General features: G+C 36.9%; 1 pseudogene; it reads right to left on the bottom strand.

Moving 5' to 3' along the window:
• Window positions 1–766: 766 nt before the first annotated feature.
• Window positions 767–6,449, bottom strand: LOC138821692 (14-3-3 protein zeta/delta pseudogene; annotated as a pseudogene).
• Window positions 6,450–7,047: the final 598 nt, after the last annotated feature.

Raw genomic sequence — 7,047 nt, 5'->3', positions numbered from 1 at the left:
AATAAGGCTACTATCAGTATATCCACAGGTGAGACATTTGAGAGATCATGTACAAGAATTGATCGTGTGAACAGGCTGAATAAATTTGTAAGAACAGAGATAGATACATTCACTTGTGACAATAATTCCTCCTCCACAAACCACAGCTCCATGTCCCTTCTGAGAACTAGGTTCTGACTGATTCCTCAGGCAAGTTCATTTCCCCTCCTACTAGTTAGTATAAACCTTCCAACAGCATCAAGTGATTGAGAGTGTTAGAGCAAATAGTACCACCTGAGTCTTGTGCTCTAGGGAGTAGAACTAATCTTTGCTTAAAGCAAGGAATCTGAAAACCTTTTGCCCTTCCTTTGCCTTTCTGCCTCTGCTCTGTAGGGCTTGTCAGAGTTGACAACGTATCCTCCTTCAAACATTGCTAGGCTTCATTGCTTAACAGAAAGAAAAAAAAAAAAAAACAGGACCATCACACACTACTGTAATATCTCATGTATACCTGTTCCTAGTAAAAAGGTCTAGTACAAACATTTGTGAACTAAAGCCAGGAGTACTAAGAAAGCTAACAATGTAGGAGAAGAGCAGAGACACCTCTAGGAGAAACAACACAGAACCCCAAAAAACAACTGCAATATAAACGTACAGAAATCAGGCACAGACCTCACAATTTTACTACAATTGTTACCATGCTCATCTTACACCTGGGCAAAGATAATAAAATCACGTGTTAACTGAAGAATTTCACCGTCATGGAAATATAAATGCACACTTTTTCCTATTCTGGAGAACCACCCAACTTGCTGTCAGAACATTGCAAGCCAGTTTCTGGCACCTGGAGGCACAAGGGCTGTGGCAGCACCAACTCTTGAGCTCTGAACATATCATTATCCTCATGCTGGAGGAACATGTGGAGGATCAATTTTGCCTTGTGTTTTGTATCCAGCTCACAGTTCCTACCTGTTATTGGTTCTGCAGCCTGAGAACCTTTCAAGTTACACCTCCCAAGCTTCACTGAAGAGAAAACTCCCAGCAGCAAGGCAAAGGGAATGAAACTGGAATTTGCAGGCTGAAAATACCCACAGTGGATGGGGAGGCACATGCGCAGAAGGATCTTTGCCCTGTTTGAAAAAAAATAAAAACCCTGCACTTTCAAAGGATCTGTGCTGTAACATAGACTACAATTCCCACAATGCATCTTGCCACTCTAAGAGAAAGTAGGTTTCCACCAGTTCTAGGCCCTTTCTCTGAGGATTACATGGATGCATGGGGAGGTTTTCTCCAGCTTCACATGAGCATAGGTGAGTTTTTTTTTTTTTTTTTTTTAATGAAAATCACTGTGTGTCTCCTGAAACATTGTTAGACTATCTGAGAAATGGACAAGTATTGGAAGCATGAAATAAGTTGGCTTTTTAATTCTTAGATCTACTAATGTAGCAGAGGTTATGAGACTTTTGTTTCTGTTTCTGTTTAAAAGATAAGTTCTGTTGAATGTAAATTATATCTGATTTCTTTACATTTTGGAATAGCTCCCTGTTCAATATAAAAAGGTATTGGCAGGCAGTAAACGGATTCTTGGATCATTTTTCATGATTAATGTATACACTGCAATAAAGTAACAGAAATTGCTATATATACAGCAAAATCCTTGCACCAATTAAATTTTTAAAAAAATCTAACAATTTCCCAGAAATGCCCAAATTCCATTTTTGAAATCTTAAGTAGTTTTTGGCTGTTTCCCAAGTTTTCTTTCCTTTAAGGTTCTTTACTTTTCTTTGATGTTCATTGTTGCTATTGTGGCTTCAACTCATGGTGTTCCCATTAACTTTTCTTTAAAAATTTGTTCAGCTAAATAGTGAAAAAAATCCTGTGGGTGGGAGGAGTGGTCTTAGAGCAGGCACCTCACCACCATTACTGTTCAAACTGATGATGGATTGGGGAGATCGGGGTAATGTGGGTGAGGTGCAAGTGTGAAGTGAAGGATGAGTAACTGTGAAGCTTGATGGCTTGGGCCAAACCAGTGTGTTTTTGTCTTTCTGTTTGTATGCCCTATTCCAGTGTGAATTCCTCCCTCTTCTATGATCCTAAAAGTTCCTCTCAATCACTCTAAGCTAAGTCATATTGTCTTCCCAGGTGTTGCCCATTAGACTTTGGAATAAATCTTTGTTATCCCAGGTCCTGAGTGTGGGAAGATTCAGGGCTACTTCTAGAAACCAGGCTTGTGTCCTGACCTCTGGCATTTGCCACAGTCAGGAATTCTCAGGCATCATTTGGGACAACACAGTTCCTTTACTGATAATGCAGCATCACCAGAGAATTCCTAACTTCCTAAGCTCCCTAAGAGCTCTTCTCAAAATAAATGTGTAGGCCTAATCTTTCTAGGCCCAGTGATACAACTATAGTCCAGCAACTTCTAAGCCTGAGCAGGGAGGATCATTCAAGCTCTCAAGTCATGCAAGAGGAATTAAAAACAGGAAGCTCCATTATTACCCCAATTCCTTTCATTTTTTTTCAATTCCAGTCCTGCAAATGCATTATTTCTTTACCAAAAATAGGTCCATGCCTCTGAATGATTTTTGTAATTGAAAAATTCTCATCGTCCTATGACTTAACACAATTTTATAGGGAAAGGCTAAAAATTGAAAAAAGACCCTACAAGCATATTTTCAATGTGTTAGTTGTTACATTCTTAATGCAATGGCCTCTCTAATTTCTCTCCTTCCTAACTTACTTGAGACCCTACAAATGGATGGAACTCAGTTTGATTACCTATAAGAACATCAGTCTTGTTATTTATATTACATCTGGGGCCTAGTGACCACAAAAGGTCCTTTGGAAAACTATTAACACTCACTGCATAGATAGTGAAGTAAAAGAGATTATTTTGTTACATAAATAACCTCCCCATGTTTTTCAGAGAGAATCCCAAATACCAAATGTGGAACTAGGAATAATTACTGACAGTGCTGATATGTCAGAGAAGCTATTCCTATCAAGGTGAACTGTGTTTTCAGTTTATGACTGAACTAAATTCCTTTCTTTTTAGTCCCCTTCTTTGTAGAGATCTTCATTTCTTTGGTTTTCAATCCTAAATAATTTAATAATTTTACTGATATCCCTTCTTTGAAAATAGATCTAACCTCTTTTATATTCCTGATATCGCTCTTGGGTTCTTTTCCATCATGGCTTCTTCTGAGATGAGCTTAGTTAGAAGGGCTAACACTTGTGCAAAAGATCTGATAAGTTTATGGGTTTTATGAAGGAATCTGGGTGGATTCAATTGACTGGGTGAGTTTGTACTGATTTATATATAGCATTGATTTTATATTTTAAGTTAGGTAAATGTAATCTTACTGCTTACACCAAAGCAATATATGTGTGTGTTTATATAAATAAATATAAATGTATGTTTCTATGTCTGACTATCTTCAACATAACTGCAAACTTTTATTTTAAAGCAATATCAAACTCAAGAATAGTAATTGGTTAGCTGGTATTTCAAATAAAGAAGGAAGATTTTTTTTCTTGCCTCAAACCATCAGTATTTATTGAACATTTATATTGTACTAGGCACAATAGAACATACAGAAAATATTGCCCCTGCTCTAGAGGATCTTACATTTTATAAGAAAAATCAAATGTACCTTTTCAAATGGCATTTTTGTTCGCTGTTTTTTGTTAAGTACCAAGGAAATATTCTGTAGGATGATATTTAGGTTTAACAGCCTCATCATTATTGGGAGAAGAAACATTTAATGGCAAAAATGACAGACAGACCATTTGGGATAGAGTTTATAAGATATACACAATCTCATCAAGTAAGGTAAGATGTGCTGCAGTAGAGGATGTTGGAAATAGTTTATAGTATGCAAGCAAAGGACCAAAGGATCTTAGAGAGTATGTAGAGCCAGAAAGATCATGTTTCCATTTCCAAAGTACACAACCACCAAGAAAAGTGACAAGGCAGAAGGCTAAAAAAAGAAGGAAATCTTATGTACCTGACAAACCGAATGATAAAAATCGAAGGCAAACTGTACCAAGAAGTTCTGAAAAACCAAAACTGATTAGGAAGCATAGAATTTACAGTTAATGCTATTCAATGTCATATGGCCAATTTTCCACTCCTCAAAGGAGAAAAAAAAAACACTTTTGTTTTTGAGGTGCGAGGAGAATGGGGAGTATGGGAGGTGTTTGGTAGTTACATAAGTAATTTTTTTGTTATGATAAACTTTGTACTTTAACTCGGTAAAAGCCTATTCCCTGCCAAAAGGGACTAATGAACAATGTTCTAATAATGTACAATTTCCTTAGAGGAGATTCAAACTCAAAAGAATGATTTACATGAAAAATAATAGAGAAAGTAGTTGAAAAGTCCATTCAAAAATGTTTTATTCCACTTAAATGAACTTAATACATTTGTTCTTAAAAATTATGCTTGGATTGTTCATGAAAATTTCAAAAGACATTAAACAAAGAAGGCCATCATATTATTTCCCTTTTATCTTGTTTTTTTTAACAACACATGTGTTTGAGGCACATAGCAAAAAAGAAAAAAATCACAGAAGGAAAAAGAATCTAAAATCAAGTTAAATACATAGGATTTTTTTTATTGTGAAAATACCGTACAGAGGGGTTCAATTACATGGGCAAGATAAGGAGTACATTTCTTATCAAGCATTGTAGCCTCCTCTTTTGTTTCCCCTTCCCATCCCTTCCCATCCTCCCCCCGCCCCTAAACCCAATCCTGCTCTCCCCCTACCAAAGTTGTAAAGTTCATTTTTCCACCTAACTTCTTCCTCATAACATCTCATTGTTGCAATGGATCCACCAATATCCCTATTTAAACTATTTGTTTTTTCCCTTCCCCTCCACAAATTATACCAATCTCAAATAGCAGAGGATATAACATGGGGGAGGGACATACAAAGCAACAAAGAAATAATATTGTAAATGTGTTAGAAACAATCACCTGGAGGAAAAAATAAACATTTGAATACATATCTTAGGGTTCATTTCCCTAACATCAATTTATCTGACCTTTTCTGCTTGACTCAGACATATACTAGTTATTGCAAATAAGGGAAATTATGGGACCTAAGTTTCTTTGGGCTTAATATAAATTTTAATATAATAACATAATATAATTTTTTCCAAGTCTTTCCATTTCCTAAACATAGGGATTTTTGTTTATGGCTTTGCTGAATATACATGAATTGTCAATACCAAGCAGTTCATTTTTTCTACACCTTTACTTTTAAATCAGTTTTAGGTTGTCTAAAACATTGAAATACAAATAAAATGTGTAGCAAAAATAGTTTGAGCAAATACCAGTAACTTCACAAATAATGGAATGTGAACCGTTTCTGCCCTTATCCAGAGTTAATTGGGTCACAACTTTGTCTGAAAGAAAACTTCTGGTGCTGTAGTCAAAGGTGTGCTCACTGAAATAGACTCTTCCACAGAAATACATGATTGTAACTTGGAAAAGCCATGGAATATCTGTTTGAGTGACAGCCCCACCAGTGCTCCAAAACTTTATAATACCCACAATAACTACACCTTGACTGGAACCATTTTCCCTCTTATTCTCCACCAGTACAAACCAATATGTAGGAAGATTTCCTCACTTAGACATGGAATCAGTTTCAACACTGGCACTTGTGAAGTCACCATGAACCAAAGCACATGCCAAACATTTAAACTTGTTTAAAAATTCCACATCGTCATACTGGCCAACTCATGATAAAAACGGATAAGTCACTAAATGTTAACAGGCTCTACTCTCCTAATCTGAAACAAGCAAACAGAAAACACATGGGAAATACAGAAATTAAAATAGAAGTAACATAACCCACATAAAGTATAAAGTTCAGCAATGACTTCATCAAAAGCTGTCTTTTCAAGAAAGGAAACTTCCTCTGGGGAGTTCAGAATTTCATAATAGAACACTGAGAAGTTAAGGGCCAGACACAATCTGATAGGATGCATTGGTTGCATTTACTTTTTGCTGATCTCAAAAACTTCTTGGTATGCTTGGAGTGACTGATTCACAATTCCTTTCTTGTCATCACCAGCAGCAACCTCAGACATGATGTGGTAGCAGTCTTTCTTCATTTTCAAATAAAAGACTTTGCTCTCTGCTTGTGGAGCATTAGGGATCAAGAACTTTTCCAAAAGAGACAGTATATCATTGCAGATATCTCTTAGCTTGTTCTCAATTCTTCCTGTGTTCTCACACGATTTGCTGCTTTTTCTCAGCACCTTCTGTCTTTTGCTCAATACTTGAAACTACCCTCCAAGATGACCTATGGGTTCCAATAAGCAGCTGAGAGTTGATTCCTTTCCTCATTAGGTAATTCAACTTCTTGCTCACTTCCAGACTTGATGCAGGCTGCCATGTCACCATATTGCTCAGCTTGCTTGGCCACTTCGGCCCTCAGCACCATCTCATTTTTATCCATGACTGGATGTTCTGTGTCCTGAATAGGTGGTGGAGGAAAGACAGGGAGTCATTGGTCTCTAGGACGTCTTGGTGGCATAAGCAGGGGTGAGGCTGAGATTTTGTCCCTGGATCTCACAGCTCACAGGCTCTAGCAACTCTGCAGCCATGGGGCTTCTTCACATCCAATTTTATTATTTTTCCATGTCACCAATATCCTTAAATCTCCCTGAAAATTTCACAATCAGTTAAAGTACATTTTGCTTGCTTCTCATTTTTGTCATTTTAAAATGATTTCATATGCAGCATTATAATAACTTGTGATTGTGGGATTTATTTGTTGAAACAATACGGCCTATGGCAGTGTGTATGGTGCCAGGTGTTCAATGTGCACATTCTAGGATGGCTTCGCACCATGATGATATGATGAACAAAATCTTGCCTTCTACTCCAAGTGTCACTCAGAGCCAAGAGATTCACAATTTTGAACAGTTGGGACATGCTCAAGTTTCTGTCTAAAGTCTTGAGAAATGGGAAAAAAAAAGAGCTATTGGTATAGAGATACCTTCATACAGAGTTTCTGAATGCTACTTTTACACAGGAGACTGCTCAATGTTACT

The sequence above is a fragment of the Dipodomys merriami genome, unplaced genomic scaffold, assembly GCF_024711535.1.
Source record: "Dipodomys merriami isolate MVZ:Mamm:240054 unplaced genomic scaffold, mDipMer1.0.p SCAF_93, whole genome shotgun sequence".
NCBI classification, from domain to species: domain Eukaryota; kingdom Metazoa; phylum Chordata; class Mammalia; order Rodentia; family Heteromyidae; genus Dipodomys; species Dipodomys merriami.
This window is presented reverse-complemented; position numbering and strand designations above follow the sequence as displayed.